General features: G+C 43.5%; 1 pseudogene; it reads left to right on the forward strand.

The window, feature by feature from the left end:
• Window positions 1-18427: 18427 nt before the first annotated feature.
• LOC145398051 (uncharacterized) lies at window positions 18428-19396 on the forward strand (annotated as a pseudogene).
• Window positions 19397-19667: the final 271 nt, after the last annotated feature.

Below are 19667 nucleotides of genomic sequence, written 5' to 3' on the forward strand. Positions count from 1 at the left end.
TATATAAATGCATATCAGGAAAGGAGAAAATAGACATAAATGATTACTTAACATATGGAGAAGCATCAGCAAGAGGACACTGCAAAAAACTGCATAAGAAGAGAGGTGATAAAGACGTAAGGAAATTCAGTTTCCCAAACAGAGCAATTGATCAATGGAATGCACTACCCAATGAAATAGTGTGTGCCAAAACAATTCACAAATTTAAGGATATGTACGATAAATATGGTTTAAGACACGGGACAGTACGAGCTTGACTCATTCCTGTAAAGATACAATTAGGTAAGAACAATTAGGTAAGAACACACACACACACACACACACACACACACACACACACACACACACGGGCGCGGGGTGGGGAAGAGTAGAACTCTGACCTTGCTCACGTTGATCTTTGACATATTTTTCTCAAAACTTATTTCGTCGTGGGCTGCTCCTCAACCATTCCACGAAGTCTGGTTAAAATTCTCTAAAAGGAGCTTGAGTTATCTCATGGCCAGAATTATTCTCATGGATGGACCACCTTTGTGAATAGTTCTGGGCGTGAGCTAAATCAAACAGTTTATGCCCGATATTACCAATTTTGGTAGAAGGGCTGAGATATACGAGTAGATCACAACAAAACCTATGTTTTTACTACAAAGGTTAAAGTCAAGGTCACACCGATAATTCAGACTTTATACGAATTTCAAATCCTTCGTCTCGATTGCCCCCTCCCCCCACATTTGATATTTCCCAATACTGTATTTAATATGTGAACATTTTTAGCACTGTCCCCACCAACTGGGGGTTGGCTCCACCTTGCCCTCCCTCTCCCCCTTCCCCAGCCATTCGGACCTGGCTACGTAGCCGAATTTTCCCTCCCTCCCATCCCCTCCTTTCTCCTCACCTTCTGTGTCTCTTCCCATTTCACCCCTCACTCTGTCTCCCACACCTCTCATCTCACTGCACTTTCTCCTTCCTGTCCTCTCACTTTTCCCCTCTTCTCTCCCTACTCCCTCTTCCCTTCCTCTTTGTCTCCCTTCTCAGTGCTCTACCTCCCCAGCTTTCTCTCCCTGCGTCCCATCTCCCTTTTCCCTTCCCTCCTATTTTCTCCTTTTCCCACCCCCCTCTTCTCCACCGACCTGTCTTCAAAGTCAAATGAGCCGTTAATCTCCGCCTAATACCCACTTCTGCCCAAGGATAACGACACAGCCAATCACCATTAAACCTACCTATCTCTTGCCTACTTTACACCTCTCATCACTCCCTTTATATTTCATCCCCATTCTTGATCGTTTTCATATGTTTCACAACTTCTCTGTCTACCTGTCTCTCTGTCTGCCTGCCTCACTGTCTTCCTATATATTTGTTTGCCAGTCCTTCTATATCTGTCTATCTATCCTTCCATCTATCAACCTATCCATTTATCCTTCCGTCCATCCATCCATTTGTCTTTCTATCTATTTATCTATCCATCTTTCTATCTATTTCCGCCTCGTTTGATTACACATACTGCAGTTTGCATCCTTTTGCTTCTCCCGCTTCATGTTCTCCTTCCTCCTCTCTTCTCCAGTTCCAGCAACTTTTGTAACCTGTAATTCCTGAAATGACCTCTCTCTCTCTCTCTCTCTCTCTCTCTCTCTCTCTCTCTCTCCCTCCTCCCTTCCTGGTGCATCTCGTATATCTCCAGGTATTTTTAAGGCTATTCTACTCCTCTTTCTCTCATTTTCTCCCAGGAATTAATGCATCTCATTATCTGTCCTTTTATCGCATAATTTTCTGTATTTTTCCTCGGGACAACCTCATCGCTGTCTTCATTTCCATATTTTCCATCTCATTTGCATCTTTCACGACCCTCATACATTTGCTATCCACTTTCACTCTCTGTTCTCTGCCTATTAGCTGCTCCGTCTTGGCTACACAGAACAACAGTATTTTTACCTCCGCCAAGGTATGTTTTTGCTGGCGTTTGTTTGTTTGCTTGTGTGTTTGTCTGTTAGCAGGATTGCTCAAAAATCATGAACGGATTTTGCTTTTTTTTTTCTTTAAGGTGTAAGGTATGGCCTAAGGCACAATTCCTTAGATTTTGGTTGTGATGCGGATCATCATCCGGATCCAGGAATTTTTTGTTTGCTTCTCCTTACGATATCTCCAAAAGTTCTTAATGAATTTCAATCAAATATTGTGGAAGGCTTAGGCTATAGGCCAAGAAAGAATTGATTAAATTTGTGGGCGAATCCGGATCCGGATCCGGATTCTGCAATGGCATTTGCGAAGGTATGCGCTTACTGAGCGCTTTCTAGTTGTTATTTTTTCAGTTGTTTATTCCCTCTTGCGTATTTCTTTATCCTCCCACATTTTCTTCCCTCCCCTGTTACTACACATCCTTCATATCTAACACTACCATCTCGGCACGCTTTCCTTAGTCCTTTTAATCAATCAGTTTCCTGTCTTTCACGCAACTCCATATTTATTATCCACACACCGCATGTATTCCTTAACAGTTCTGTTTCTGCGTTCACCCTTTGAATTTACATGCCCATGACATGTTTCACAACCATCATTTTAAAATATGTGGGCACTGGCACAGTTCTTGCAGTTTTCTTGCATCTTCTGTACTCAGCCTTCAATTCAGTTTCGCGACCTCCATAGCGCCATCCACTTAACATTACTGGCCCATTCTCATCTCTCCTTTTCGTAGTTATCTTTCTCTTCATTTACCATACCTCTGTTCTTTAGCACAAGATAAAGGTGCACTTTTTTCAGTAAATGGATCGCCTGTAGCTCTCAAATATATTTGATCTACAACTACACGTAAAAATAAGGAAAGTGTGAAGATTGTTACATTTCTGAGCCGGAGCCAGGATTCCGGAGCTGGAACGATGTGTGAAAGACGGTGTGGCCCATTTCAACTGGCATGCTTTTTATGGTTCTCGAATTTTCGTCTTTCCTTTTTTCATGTTTATGGATCCTACCTCGGTGGAAAAGATAATGGTTATGACTGTTCTTAGAAATTTCTTGTCACGTCCAGTGTCTCCTTATTCACAATATTAAATATATATATATATATATATATATATATATATATATATATATATATATATATATATATATATATATATATATATATATATATATATATATATATATTTTGCTATACTCCTGCAGCAACCTCTCAACGTTATTCAACTTACAAATATAGCGCCCGGTAATGAAAGGGTTAGAATCCCCATGCACTTTACCAGTCAAAACAGACACTTCTTTCCTTCTTTCTGTTGGTTACCGTCACGAGATTTTAATTATCATGGAGATATCTGTAACTGTAGAGATTTTTTAGAAAATACTCTCAGATTTAATACTCATTTTAAATCCCGTTAGTAACCCTTTCTCTCCTATGACTTACTTTTCATTTCATTTTTGCTATGGAGATGAGAAGTGCTCGTGGGCTCTTCGGGCCCTCTCGCACTTGCTCCTATGGAGGGCTGTCGCGCTGTGCGCTCGCTTTCTCGTGCTTCGTACTCGTTTCCTCGTTGATGACAGAAAATTCATCTCACCTTTTTACAAAAATTTCGCCGTGGCATATTAACAACCACCAAGGCAACAGCGTGGGTAATGCACAGTAAAAACGCTCATTTTGGCGGCTCTGATCGTCTAAAAAGTATAGGGTCGTGGCACATGGCTTGAGTAGACTCGAATTCTAAAAGTCCCAGTACCGAATGAATTGTTTTCTGAACCAAACTTTGATCATTTCTTAACTCTAATAAAAAATCATCAGTCAAGATGGAACCAAGTTTTTCAACATCAGCGAATTTTCTGCAATTTTCATGCCAATTTTGATGCACCAGGTCGCCTCTGTACCGAAGAAAGGCGCCCTCACCTCGCTTTGGGAATGGAACCCAAGTTGTCCACAGGCAAGTCCAAGATATTAACCACTCGGCCACGGCAACTGACCGGGTGCCGAGAGCGACTTTTTTTGGTCAAAATTTTATCACTCATTAAATATAGTAAAAGTTTTTCAATCGTGATGGGACCAAGTTTTTTCACATCAGCGAATTTTTTGCAATTTTTGTGCCAAATTTGGTGCGATTTGAATTTGTAGCTTCAGCTACCCAAAATACACACACACACACACACACAGACACACTGCTACTTCTATAGTATATTAGATTTATTTCAGCTTTGCAGACACTTTTTGAAAGAGATATTTAAGTAAAGCCTTCATTAACCTCTTTGTTACTACAGATCTGCCCTATGCTGAATACAGTCATCCAGTGGTAGATTAGATCAGAAAGGTAAAGGTAGGAGGCAGATGCCATGGGGTGCTTATCCGCGGTGCCCACATTTGTAACTATGTCCTTAACCCTTTAAACCCAGATCATCGCGTTTGCGACGCTCGGCGAAAAGGACATAATGGCGGAGCATCGCATTTGCGATTCTAGTGAATTTTGAATAACCGCGGGCAAGCAGGCTCCAGCTGGTATTGACTATCAGTACCACCACCCTTTAGCTACAATTAGCATACTTTACCTTTGTACTACTGACCTCCGTTGTTGCCAAGTATCGCGTTTTTCCCCCGTCCCCCCCCACCATGGCCCGGCCAGCCTGGCTGTGATACATGGCAGCGCTTTGAGTGCTCAGAACTGTAAATCTGTGCTCTCCTCTCACAAGCAGTCTATGCTAATAGGAAATGCTTGTTTCCCCAGTTGTAACACTAGCTTTTTTTCGCACGGTTTGCCCCTGTTTAGCGTCAGTTTACTGCAGGCTTTCAAAGTGACATTATAGTGAGTTCTAGCTCTTCCGAGTCAGTGCAAGCGGCCGACAGGAACGAGAATAAAGTGACGGGCGTAAGGCAGAGTAAAAAGCGCGCTGCAGTGATCTTTTGGGAAGTAATATGATTGAAAATAATGTAGTATACATGTTTTTAGCTGTGAAAATGGAAATGTTTGTTGAGTGATGGGAAGACCCCCACCGCGCTGCATGTCGGCCGTACGTTCCGTTGATTTTAGCCTTATTTTCGGTGCTTATTGTACAAATATGGAATCCAAACTACCTTTACGTTGTAGTATAAAGTTTACTGTGACAGAATGAGGCTGTGGTAGAGGGGAAACCGGGTTGCTGGAGGTGTGAAAGTGAAGATTTGGTTACCCAACTTTGCAAGTCTCCACAAGTCCTTGGGTAGTCCACGAAGGCTCAACACCTGTCTCTGGAGAAAGCTGAATGTAAGTACTATCTGCCATACCAAGTATAATGTTCTAGGGTTAATCTCTGATTTTTGGCTAATATTTTCCTACAGGTACCCAGACCGCGATATAACCCCGCCACTCGGGGGGGTCGACTGCTCACGGCCGCGTTTAAGGGGTTAATCCTCCCCATCCCGACCGATTTTTCACCACTGACCCCCCCACCAATCCCGACCAATTATGGAAAAAAAAATTTTTTGCTCAAACCTCTGCTTTTGGTAAGAAACATCGAATATTCATAGAGAAATTGCTCACCTGAGGTTTAAAATACTGACTACAGGTAGCAGTATCCCTTACCTTACTGTGTTTTCTATCAGGCTGGCTCCAAAGAAAACGAGTTCTATTGAGGGTAACTATTCCACACCACTCATAAACGGTATTTATTTATTTATTTGGTACAAATTTTTATGTAGTATGAGAGTATATTGGTTTTCACACAGTAATATAGGCAATATAAGCATTGTTTCACTCACCAAACATCAACATACCTGACCTTTTTTGGCGACATTACCTGATCATCATTTCTGACTGTTTCTTCCTCTAATGCTACGTAAATTTTGTCCTCCATATTGTCATCAATTGGGGAATCACTTTGGCCTTGAATTTCATACTGTGGCATGACGTCTTTACTGGGCTGGTCACTTGTAACAGGTGAATTGCCAAGACAATGGCATGGGGGGGGGAGGTCATGCTGGGTAAGCCATTTTCCCTGCCTAGCATCTTGTAGAGGAAGGTGTCCCGTGTATGTGTACCAAAAATCACGCTCAAAATTTGAGAAGTGTGCAAATTAGGGACCCTGCAATTGCTGCGCATTTATATACGTCAATGGGAATCACAGTGACAAAATATGTGGATGTATATATACGTCAACGGGAGTTGGCGGGTTAAGCAAGCGATAGGTTTTTCACCCACAGTCCTGGGATACAAGGCCACTATGTTACCCAGGTCACCACATTTATCTCCACTTGGTTTTACCCAGGATACTCATTTTACCTACCAACCCACAAGGGTGGATGGACACCTGAGTCGAATGATGCCAGCTGCCTACACCATGATCTGAATCCTGGAGCTAATGGGCCGACAGCTTCACAGTCAGTGATGCTAACCACTCAGCCAAAAAGACTGGCTAATATGTGCTTTAGGTTCTCTGACAGAGATTCTACAGCCATCTATTCTTTTCCATGAGCTTGTTCTTGTTATGTGTGAGTTAATTTGATGTTGCAGGCAGTTGCAAGCTATAGCTATCTATATCTATCTATCTATCTATTTATCGATAGATAGATAGACGGATAGATAGATAGAAGGATCTAGAAATAGAGATATATAGAGAGATAGATGAAAAAATAAATATAGATATATAGATATAGATAGATAGATAGATGGAGAGGGAGAGATGCAGCCTGCAGTCCTACTGGACCCAGGTTTGAATCCCAGCTTGGGCAGGGAGAAGTTTAAGGATTTGAATTTCATAAAAGCAGACTTTCCCAACTTACCAGAAGACCCACCGACATGTCGCAATAATACCCCTGCTAATACTAGTAAACCAGTCCTGTATGAAAGCCCTAACATGTATTCAGTATGGATGGTGGGTGTTAGCGCCGAAGTGGTGACATGTGAAGGTGTATGAGGACTACTGGGCATTGGGATACGCTACTGCCCCCGAAAAATAGGACCTGAAGCCTTTGTGCAGAGTCGGACACACACACACACACACACACACACACACACACACACACACACACACACACACACACACACACACACAGATAGGCAGATAGATAGATAGATATAGATAGATAGATAGATAGATAAAATCAAATCTCTAAAGAAAGATAATGCATTACATATTACGAAAGTTGATAAAGCCAATACTGTAGTGATAATGAACAAAAGGGTTTATTTATCTAAAATGAATGACTTCCTTAATGATGAGGTTACTTACGCCACGCTTATATATATATATATATATATATATATATATATATATATATATATATATATATATATATATATATATATATAATTGAAACAGTGAATTCACAATTTAACAAGAAACTGGAGTGTTTATTGAAAGGTGATGAGGACCTCATTAAAAATCTTACATCTGTCTTTCCTTCCCTACCAAATATGTACGGCCTCATCAAAACTCACAAGCATAGAAATCCTGCTAGACCCATTATTAGCTCAGTAGGTTCAGTAGGTTCAGGTTAGTATCATTACTAAGTCCACTTGTTGGTATCATCTCTGACTCAAATATAAAGAATAATTTGGATCTTGTGAAAAAACTTAACGGGCTAAATGTAAATTATGATTTTGAGCTTGTAAGCTTTAATGTAACGTCATTATTCACTAAGGTTCCTGTTGATGATCTGCTTGAATATCTCAAACATTATAAATAACCTTCCTTTACCTGTCTCAGACACAACATTTATTGGGTTGATAAAGCTTTGTATCAAAGACTATAAATTCGAATTAAATGGAAGAGGCTGCTGTCAGAAATTCGATATGGCAATGGGCAACCCCCTCCCAGCTGTTCTCAGTAATCTTTATATGGATTTTTTTTTTTTTATAAAACACTACTTAGTAACATTCTGCCTAAGGACGCAGTGTGGTTTAGATTTGTAGATGATATATTATGTCTTTGGCCATCTAGTGAAAGCCTGGATACTTTCCTTCCTCAGCTGAACAATTTAGCACCTTCCTTAAAATCACAGTGGAACATGAAAGTGAAGGAAAACTGCTATTCTTAGATACATTGTTCACAGAGCAAGGAATGGATTTAGGTTCAGTATCTACAGAAAGCCCACTAGTGTTTGTTCGTATATTCATTTTTATTCTTCTCATCAGGATAAAGTTAAACTGTCAGTGTTTTCATCTGTTTCTACGTGCTCTTCGAATCTGTAGCCTGGAATTCATGGATTAGGAACTTGGAAATATCTACGATATTACAGCCAAATTAAAGTATCCCCAAACCTTCATAGATAAAGCTTTCAACCAAGCAAGGAAAACCTATAGGACCATCCCATTGCCTTCTCATGACAAAAAGAATCTCCTAATTTTACCATACACTGAAAAATTTTCCAAAGTTCCTCAACTGATGAAAAGGTGGAATGTAAATGTAGTGTTCAATAATTCTTGTACAGTGAAAAAGAGGTTGCTTAAGAATTCACCTGATAATTCAAGTGGCCGCATTTACAAAATATCATGTAAAGAGTGCAACAAGTTTTATGTAGACCAGAGAGGAAAAGAACTTGAACAACATAAGTTACGACAGGACAAACATCCAATGCCCCATTTTTATATATGAGAGATGAGAATCACTGTAAAGAATGAGATAATGCCTCTTCAGGTTTGTGTTGCAAATCTGCTGTTAACAGGAACATCATTGAATCCAGTGTAATGAACACAGAGTCTGATAATATGAACCTGGGCAATGGGATGTACAAGTTAGATAAGGTCATCACAGACACATTATGTAGCTTAGTTAAGATCATTTAGTTTGATCTCGTCTGTATATTTTTTCTCCCCTTCTTATGTAAGCACACATTTGTAACGACGGGGATTTGTACAAGGGTATGTATGCACATGCAGTTCTGTTTTAAAAGAATGGGTTACACTGTACGTACAACTGAAAATATATTTTTTGTATATGTACTGTACATTTGTGCTCACTCATATATGTATACGTTTGTATGTGCTTATGAAGGTAGGTGTATAGCTGGGTTCATATACAGTATACGACGGTATTTATATAAGAATTTTTTTTACATGAATCAGAGTTTATGTTACTATAATTCACATGCATGTGTATAATGACAATGATCATAATTGCAGTTGTCCATTAAAGATGAATCCGCATTAGATTACATTAATTCGCAAAATTATGAGAGAGAGAGAGAGAGAGAGAGAGAGAGAGAGAGAGAGACAGACAGACAGACAGACAGACAGACAACGAAAAACCTGGGTAGGTCAATAGGCCTGTTATGCTAAGTGTTTTTAGGGCGGCTTCCCGTCCTAAGAACGCCTGGCCTACTGTAGTATTGGGTTCTTTTCAAGCCCGGGGCTATACCACAAATGTAGGAGGAACAGGACATAAAAACTCAAAGCAAAACAACCTACACTTATATTCACTAACCTTACACAAGGACAATAGGATGTCTCACAAAATTTCTGACTCATCAATTCTTGGGCTGCTGAAAAGGGTAAGCGTATCTCGCAGGATAAGTGATAGACACAGTTCACAATTCAGGGTGGTATAGTTCACAATATGAATCTGAGTGCCTTGGGATTATGTTTTGTATACAAACTCTAAGATTGGTGGCTCCTGGTCACATAAGAGTTCTTATGTTCAACATTGTCACGATCACTGAGGGGTGCACTGACTTGATCTTGTCGCTGGGATCACAAGAGGGTGGCGGGGAATCTAGGTTAACACAGGTGCAAGGGAGAGGGGAGGGGGCATCCTGAGGAATAACGATCACTACTTTGGATACGGGAGCCTTACTTCTATAACACTGCGCTGTAAGTCACTGTCTAGGCAAAGTCACTTAGTGAATCCACTTTTGGCACTCTACTGTATGTCAACGTACTGAGCCACACCTGAGTCACTTATAGTCCAGGTATGTTGATGTTGTCCCCCATGGGCATAATGAAGGGCCCCAGATGCTGGGGGCTGGGGACAGCGGTCTGACTGGCAGGGTAGGAGCCAAACAACTCCTCCAGACTCCTTTTGAGCCACTGGGTGGAGATTCCACATCGCCTAGGCCGGGGGTGGCGTGGTTCTGCTCCGGGGTACTCCGCCATCAGGAGGGGACTGCGGCGTCATTCTGGGGCAAGGTCTGTCAGGGGTAAGTCCTCCTCGGGTGCCGACTGCAGGGAAAACAGCAGCTGGAGGCCGTTTCTCGTCCACAGGCATGGCAAGAGGCCATCGCCTGTGTCGTGTCATCATGACCACCATCGACCCTGCCGGTAGTATAGGTGGAGCGGCTGGAGGCCATCTTGGAAGTGGAGCGGCTAGAGGCCATCTCTTTGGTGGAGTGGCATAAGGCCGTCTCTTTGGTGGAGCAGCTGGAGACCGTCTCTTTGGTGGAGCAGCTGGAGGCCATCTCTAAAATGGAGCTTCTTGAGGCCATCTCCAAGGGGCTGTATGGAGAGAAAGAGGCAGCTCCACCCCGATCCTGATGCAGGGCAGGCTGGTGAGAGGGTAGTGCATCCGGGCTGAGGTGTATCGGTCGGTTCAGTTATGGGGAGTCGGGGCATGTGGCTACCCAGGACTTGTACCCATATAGTACGGACACCCCGTATGCTACATCTAACCCTCTGTTGTCACCTCCTGGAGATGTCGTGTCACTGCTCACTGTTATCATTTCACCACCGTCATTGTGGGAAAAGTCACGCCCCCGTGACCGGAGGCAGTATGTGTAGGTGGTGTTGGTGCTGTGTGCCGGCGTCAGGTGGTGTCGCAGGAGAGCGGTCCAGCAGTCGGTTATCTTGTCTGGGTCATGGTGTGGGACATAAGTGAGGAAGAGGGTGGAAGGTTGGGTGGCCACCTGGAGGAGGTGGAGTAAGTTGTGGGGTCTGTGGACACCCTGTTTCGCCCCAAAAGCTGGGGCCCAGGTGACGCACCTGATCTTCATGGTGTGGTGGTGTGGTTGTGGTGAGGGCCTCGGCTGAATGCTGGCAAGGAAGGAGGCAGTGGTGCTTTTATGACGGGGCATTGTGCATTGGTTTACTGTAGAGATAGAAATGGGAGATAGCTAAGCCTGGTGCATCAGGAAGGTGATAGATGTTGTGTTAGGGGTGAGAGAGCTGGGATGGGAAGGTAGAGGGCTGGGGGATGGGGTGCCAGTTATCTTGTGGGAGGGCGTGAAAGGTGGCCGGAGCAGTTAACGGTGGTTTTGAGGGTGGGGGTGTGTGGTGATGTGGGTGTGTGGCCTCATGTCATTAGACCTGTGTTTGGGGTGGCATGTGGGGTGGTAGTTTTAATGGGTTGGCGGTGTGCTGTTGAGTGTGCGGTCGTGGTCAGGGTAGGGGAGTGGGTGGCTGAGGGTGTCTGGGTCAAGGGTGGTATGGGTGTGGACAGAGCAGGCTGTGGGTGGGGGGCAGGTGGGGTGGTGGGGGAGGATGGGGGTGGTTTAGGTGGGTGGTTTTTGCAGTGTTGGTGAAGGTAGCGGTGAGGTGTGATGTGGCGTGACAAGGGGTGCCATCGATGATGGCGGGGACAGAAAGGAGGGGAGGGAGGAGGAGGGAGTGATGTAGCAATTGTAGGAATCAGGAGGGAGGTCTGGGGTGGCAGAGAAAGGTGAGGTGGTGTTAGGGCGGGTGGGGGAGTGGGTGGGGCATGGAAAGGGCAGATATGGCGGTTTCTGTATGTGTGGGGGTGTTGTGATGGTCTATAGTCACTTGATAGGGCTTTGGGACATGGGTTACGGTGTAGGGGCCCATGAAACGTGGGACAAGTTTGTGTGGGACTGGCAGCTTTGCCACCAACACGGTGTCGCCTGGCTTGTAGGGGTTGGAGAACATAGCATCTGGCTGTAGGTCTAGGCTGTTTTGTAGACGGTGGAGTTGCCTCTTAAGATGGTGGAGGGGATCGGACACGGGAGGAGTAGAGGGTGGTTGCAGGTGTCAGCGTAAGGTGAGGAGGAGTGGCGCTTCCCCAAAGACGCATTTGTGTGGGGAAATGCCATCTTTCCTAGGGCAGTTCATTCCCCATTGGATGATCTTAACTTGGGCTGGCCAGTCTTCATTCTTTGTCTTCCCTATTTGGGCCTGGATTTGATTCATCAGGATGCAGTGGCTCCTTTCACATATCCTGTTGCCCTGCAGCCAATACAGGAAGGAGTGGGATATACGGTAGCCAAATAGGTTGGCTAGCTCCTCCCAGACGACGCTGGTGAAATCAGGGGCGTTGTCCGAGTGCAGGGCCTGCGGAATTCCAAAATAGGGGAAGAAATGGTGGACAAGGGCCTCGGCTACAGCAACGGTGTGGTTTTCTTTGGCTGGGCACGGTATGGGGAACCTGGAGTAGGTATCCACAAAGGTGATAATGTACCAATAGCCTGCCTTGGGTGGTAGGGACCCTGCCACCTCCACGGACAGCAACTGCCAGGGTTTGTGGGCAGTGATGCTTCCCGAAGGGTCGGATGTGCGGATGATGTCCTTGCCCAGGGCACATGCTCGGCAGGATTGGGCGATCTGCTTGGCTAGCTGGGAGAGGTTGACAGTCCAATAGATGTCACCCCGTCCCAAGGTGGATCCTGTTCCTGGAATGAAGATGTCTCATGGCGTCCAGGGCAGCGTCAGGGGCAAGGACGATGTGCCCAGATGGAGTGAAAGGTGGTCGCTCTATTGCTGCAGCTTGGTGAACAAATGACGTGGGAGCCAAGGTGGCTGGTCCTTACTGCGCCATTGTGCAAGGATGTCCTATCCAGGCTGGAGTGAGTGGATGAGGAGGCGGGAGAGGGCATCTGCATTAGTTTGGAGTTTGCTGGGGATGTAGGAGATCTCTGTCGAACTCTTCTAGGGTTTCTCTCCTCCTAGTGAGCTGGGCATTATGGGTGTCTGATTGGTGGAGCAATTGGAGCGACTGGTGGTCAGTGACGATGGTGATGTGGGTTCCAGGGAGGTAAGTGTAACGCTCCTTTTCCTCAGGGTTTGAAACTCGTGGTGGATTTTGTGGATTTCGTGGAGTGTTGTTAGGAAGGAAAATTAGGGTAAGGATTAGGTTAAGGTATTATTGTATTATGAGTCTATATTTTTTTTTATTATGTTTTCTACCCCAATTTGTCGACTGTTGAGTGGGGACATAAGTATGTTGAAATGTTCTTGTGTAATGCATCATCCTTGGGGGTGGCTATAACTCCACTAGCCGTGAGCTTCGAAAAACCCATAGTCAAGTAACCTTTTTAAAATTAGTTGTTTAAGCCAATGTGAGAGCCCGCAAAAATTGCTTACCAATCTACCTTGCTGCTAGCTGTTTCTAAACTCACGGTTCAGACAGATTTGGTTATTCGTATGTCAATATAAATAAAGGAAAATTGTTGAGTTGGCAACCTGCACTTCCCGGGATGGGGGATCGCAGGCGGAGTAACGCCACTTGCCCGGCGCTTCTCTCTCTGTGTACAGGTGAGCTCCCGATGTCCTAGAATTTTTTTTTTTTCCTGTTTTTATTTTATAACTGGGGACATCAGTGTGCAGTGATTTTTTTTTGAGGGATTTGGTGGAGGTGTGTTAATGTGATCTGAGAATGAATTTATTTTGTTTAGTGTTTAATGCTAATCACTTGCCCGGCGCTTCTCTCTCTGTGTACAGGCTACCACGTGTTCTGAATGGCCTTATAAGTCGCGTACTGGGAAATCATTCAGAGATTAGTAGTATGTATTTCTTGGAGTAATGTAATTCAGATCTATCATAGATACTGGGAAATTATTTAGAGATTTGTAGTATATGAGTAGAGTGGTGTAGTGCAGAAACTGTGTTGTAAAATCCTTTCATTGTTATTTTTTTATGATAAGACAGTCATTATTCCCCGTTTTCATATTAAATTCAGTGTCTGTAATAATATAGAATGGTGTATTTCTTTGAGTAATGTAATTCAGATCTATCATCCCGAACTTTAATCCATCTGAGATAAAATTATTAGTTATGAATAGGTATTATTTTTGAATTAGGTAAACTAGTAAGTCAGGGCTTGAATGTGACATCAGAAATTGTGAATTTTGTATGTTATCCCAAAATATTTTGTCATTAAAATTGTGTGCCCCCCCTTTCAACGTGCTGTGTCTCCCTACCCACCGGTTTCGGACGAGGAAGCGTACAAAGAACAACGTCCCACACTACCATTTCATGTTTTTTTTTTCTTTTTTTTTGTCTTTTGTAATGTGTGTCAGCGGTCTGTCTTCCGGGTGATTGACCTCGTTGATTAGAGACTTTTCCCCAGGGTTAGACCGTTACACTGGTGGCAGCATCAATGTCATTGTAAGATCCTAATTCACCCCGTATTAAAGGGGTTGTTACACTGGTGGCAGCTAAGGTGGGATACGTGAAGTCCGAGCTGGTTGTGTTGAGGGAGATGGTGTGTTGTAAGTTAGATAATTCATCTCATTCAATGTTTAAAGATCTAATTTGGGAAAGGTGCATGGAGTCAATTATGAATATTACCAAAGTGGAAGAGAGTGATCAACATAAGATCTGAGAGTGTTAATGGTAGTAGAACATCATTAAAATAAATTTTTAAACATGGATAGAGACGAAGATTTGATTTATTTTGGAAATAAAGGGGTGTACAGTGAGCGAGATGAATCAGAACAGCCAGAGGATTCAGTAGTACGTGGAACCCGAATAATGATAGACGCAATGAGGTGTGTAGTGGATAGATTGGAAGACGTGTCCACCAGGCTGGATGGACTTGAGAGATTGTCGATGAGAGCGGATAATACATCAGTCCCTCCCAGAATTCCATCACCAAATATTACACCAATCACTAGTCATGTAAATACTCGACCTCATGTAGTGACCAGTACCCCAGTTAAATCAACCTCAGATGTCCTGATCAAGCCTCGTGACATAAAAGTCCTCGAATTAGACGCTTTGCAAAGGTTGGATTCAGGGGCCAGATTGCAGATGTTCTTTGAATCGGTGGAACGTTGTACGAATGATTCTGCAGATAGGTTGGAGGTTGCCAAGTCGCGAGTAGATGGAGATTTGGCGGTTATGATTCACACAGCTCAAAATCGTGGGGACATAACGAATTGGGATGACTTCAAGGTGTACCTCATGAAGGAATTTGGTATGGAACTAAATTTTGATCAGGCATGGCGACAGAATGCTGCATTCCAATACGATTGGTCGCAAAGCCCACAAGCTTTTGTTCATAAGTTTAAGTGTCATTATGCCGCAATTCGAGGAACCTTTCATAAAGAGACTTTGCCGGATAGAGATAAACTTCTGAAGCGTAAGTTGTTGCAAGGATTTCCGAGGAAGAGCCGAGATCTTTTGGAGGAGTTCAAGGATGATAGTATCCCTTTAAATAAGTTTCTAGGACATGTAGAAAACGAGAGAGCAATACTCATGCAAACCCAAGCTACCGTTAATTCAATTCCCAACCGACCAGTGAAGGATACTCCTCAAGTTCCCACTAGTGACGACAACTCAAGTAAGAGCGATTTGCAGTCAGTCAGTTCTATTTCGGCAAATTCAAAGGATAGTTTGTCAGGGATCGAGGCTAGATTGGATCAGATACAGCGAGAAATGAACCGATCAACCTCTTCTGGAACGTTCTCGTCACCTCGTAAATTCTGTGCTTTTTGTCAGTCTAGTACTCACTTCCTTAGAGATTGTTGGAGGAAACCAGAAAGAGGTCAGTGTTTCGATTGTTTGCAATATGGTTGTAGGCAAGGAAATCCGAAATGTCCTGGGAAGCCAAAAGGGAAGACGGTAGTAAGACCAAGTAAGACAGCCTGTAACGTAAAAGCCTCTTCATCTAATGGGGTAACGAGTTCAGTCCGTATCACCCAGCCTGCGATGGTATCAGCCGACGTATCAGTCTCTGATCCTTCTTTGTGACTAGGCCGAGCAGATACCTCCCCTGTAATCCAGTTAATTGTCAATGGGAAACTTTGCGCCGCCATACTGGACACTGGGAGTGGCGCAACGCTTATTAAGAGAAGTTCAGTTCAGAGGTTAGGACTGGAAATAGATAAATCCCGGTGTTTGCCATCCTTAACTGCAGTAAATGGGGATCCGTTGAGACTTCTTGGGATGGTAAATGTTGCTATTCAGGTGGGTGATCAAGAAGTCTGTAAACAATGGATCTCAGTAGTGCCAGATACCTACCTAAATCGAGACTTATTGCTGGGTTGTGACATCATCCAAAGAGCTCTTTTAACTTGGGATCCTCGTAAAAGGGTAATGCTTTGGGGAGGGGCAGCATACGACGTATCTCATGTTCGTGCAACCCGAGCTTGTGTGCAAAGAGTTTGTCTATCCTCTACCGAGTGTACTCTGGATGTTGCGAAGAATTCTGTTCAGTTAAAGGAAGTAGTACGGTTGGAACCATATAAAGTTAAAGTCATCAGAGTCAAAGTGAACAAACAACCTGGATCTAGACTAGTGACATACCCTCAATCACAGTACTCGTCACAAACTTGCCCCTTGTTGGTAGAGGTCAGGGAGGATCAGACAGTTCCAGTGATGATAGATAATCCTTCTAAGGCAAGTAAGATTCTTAAACAAGGTGCCACTGTAGCCCATTACGATCAATACTCAGGTCCTGTGGATGAGCAGCCTGTCCCAGTAGGTCACACCCGGGTTGAGAATGAACTAGAACCTCGAAATGATTATGTGGAGGGTAGCGGTACCCGAAGTGAGCGGTTACAGAAACTTATCGGCCTGCAGAATTGGTCTCATCTTCCGGTTGGCCTTCAACAACAATTGTCACAAGTCGTGTTAGCTCATGAGAAGTTATTCATGCTTGATGAGAAGGAATTAGGCAAAATCTCAGGGGAACCCGCTCACATTAGGGTGTCCGACCCAAATCCTTGCAGATCTCCCACATATCGATACCCTGAACACGCAAAGAAAATAATAACGAGTATGCTTGATGATATGGAGCGGAGAGGGGTGATTGAACCCTCAAGTGCAGCATGGCTATCTCCGATCGTTTTGGTGAATAAACCGGATGGGAGTAAGAGAATGTGCTTAGATTTTAGAAAGGTAAATGAACAACTTGCAACAGATCTTTACCCTTTGCCAAGACTAGAGGATTTAGTAAATGTGGCATCAGGGCATCAATATTATGTCACCCTTGACTTAAAGGATGCCTATTTTCAAGTAGTCCTAGATGAGGAAAGTCGAGATCTAACCACTTTTTCTGATGGAGTTTCATTGTACAGATTTAGAAGATTACCCTTTGGCTTGAGTTGCACACCTGCCATATTCTCACGTAAGATGGCTGAGATTATGACCCCGCTGTTACGTGAAGGTTGGGTCAAAAATTATCTAGATGATATTATCTTATGGGCGGATGATTTTGACCAACTATTGGGAAGGTTACGGAAATTGTTTAACTTGTTAGAGAAGAAAGGTATTAAACTGAATCTTACTAAGTGTGATTTTGCAAAGAAAGAGGCGAAATTTCTAGGTCACAGGGTTTCCAAAGAGGGAAGTGCTCCAGATTTAAAGAACTTAGAAGCAATTAGTCAGCAGAAACCTCCTAGGAATGTTAAAGAAGTTCGACGTTCGGCATGTGTGGGTTTTACCGGAAGTTTGTACCACAGTTTGCTAAAATTGCAACCCCTATTACCAACCTTATGTAGTCAAGTATTAGATTCAATTGGACTGATAAGTGTCAAGATGCATTTGAAATATTTAAGGCAAAGTTAATGTCAGCACCCGTTCTCGTTAATTATCAGCCTGAGCTCCCTTTGGTGTTAGTAACCGATGCCAGTGATGAGTGCGTGGGAGCAGTACTGCATCAAATTCAACCTGATCAGACTATACGACCTCTTGGTTATTATTCAAAGAAAATGAGTAAATGTGAAACAAGGTACTCTGTAACCGACAAGGAAGCTTTGGCAGTTGTTCTTGCGTGCCGACATTTCCATCACTATTTATGGGGGATCACTTTTGAGATTCAGACCGACCACCAACCCTTAACTAATATCTTTCGTGGACGAACCAAATCTCCGAGAGTAACAAGGTGGATGCTCGAGATGCGAGAGTACAACTTTCACGTAAAATATGTTAAAGGGAAAGATAACGTAGTTGCAGATCATTTATCACGACCAGTCAGATGTATTGCCCATCAGTCCCATGTTACGTGGTTAGGTTTGACTCAGGAGGAGTTCAAAGAAGAACAAAAGAAAGACCCAACCTGGGAGGAGTTAATAGCTTATTTGCAAGGTGGAGTATTGCCCAGGCGAAAGATTGCTAGAGCAACCCTTGATCAATTTGAGATAATGGATGGAGTGCTACATTATGTGAGGGAGAATAAGGACTCTAGTTTGAGTTATGCTGTAGTAGTACCCAGACATTTGGTCAGACAAGCTCTAGAAGTGGCACATGATAAATCAGGGCATTTTGGTCAATATAAATCAATCAAGAAAGCAGAAGAGTATTTCTATTGGCCATCAATCAAAGTAGATGTAATAAAGTACCTTAAAGAGTGTCTTAACTGTCAACAATATAAATCTAATCAGGGAATGTCACAGCAGTACAAAGAGTTACCCATAGTGTCACAGCCATTAGAAAGGATAGCTATTGATCTGACTGATATGACTGCAGGACAAGATGGTAACAGGTATATTCTTACAATAATAGACCATTATTCTAGGTTTGTAAAATTTTATCCTTTAAAGACCAAACATGCACCAGGGATAGTAGATAGGCTTTCCCAGTACGTTACCGACTTTGGCCAACCAAGATCTTTGCTGTGTGACAACGCTTTGGAGTTTACTGGACATGAGATGAGGACCTGGGCGGAACAACACGGAATCGAGCTGCTCTACACTACCCCATACCACCCTCAAGCCAACGGTCTCATTGAAAGGATGCATCGAACTCTAAAAACTGTGATGGCTCAACTGTGTAAGGGTTATCCTTTGAGGTGGCCTGCCCTTCTTGGTAAATGCCAGTCACATATGAACCAGGCAGTCCACAGTAGCACTGGAGTTTCGCCGTATGTGGCATTCTTCGCCAGACAGCCACCTCGTTCCATCACTGCTCCACTACTTACCATTCCCTCTGAGGATAGTGATGTGCAGAAACTAAAACAAATGATAAAAGACGCCAGTGTGATAGCCCAGAGGAGGTATAGAGCAGTAGCTAATCGAAAAAGATGAGAGGATAAGGTATCAGCTGGTTCCCTAGTGTGGGTTAAAGTGGAAAAGCCCTTACCTGGTACCTGCACTAAACTAAATGCCAAATGGAAAGGCCCATACCGAGTAACTGAAGTGATAAGAAATGGGCAAGGTTATGTGATGGAGGACCCTTATTCAGGGAAATTGGTGCAGAGGGCAGCTGAAAAAGTGAAACCTTATGTGAGCCGGACAGAGATAATTCCTGAGCAGGAGGAGTACTGTGTTGAAGAACATGATGAGGTTGAGGAAGAGGATCATGATCTTCCTCCCCGCCGACACAGACCTCCACGACGGCTCATTGAGGAGTGTTAATATGTAAATCGTTAGGTTATAGTGAAGAGTGTTGTAAATAGTGAAAAGTGTAACAGTTGGAACCGTTAAGATATGAGAGCCTGACCGAACAGTGAGTCCAGTGTATGTAATCCTTGTTAGCTACAGTGCTCGAAGGTCAGCTGAACTCTGTCTCATCTAGTGTTTCGGGGCAAGAGAACCCAATGTGTGTGAAGATTATAATGTGTTCGGTATTGAGTGTTTGCATGTAGTAATAGTACGATGACCTTCATTCGAGGAGGGGGTTTTCAGA

This window comes from Coenobita brevimanus, chromosome 5, assembly GCF_032717465.1.
Source record: "Coenobita brevimanus isolate Jiangsu-jjx chromosome 5, ASM3271746v2, whole genome shotgun sequence".
Lineage (NCBI taxonomy): Eukaryota > Metazoa > Arthropoda > Malacostraca > Decapoda > Coenobitidae > Coenobita > Coenobita brevimanus.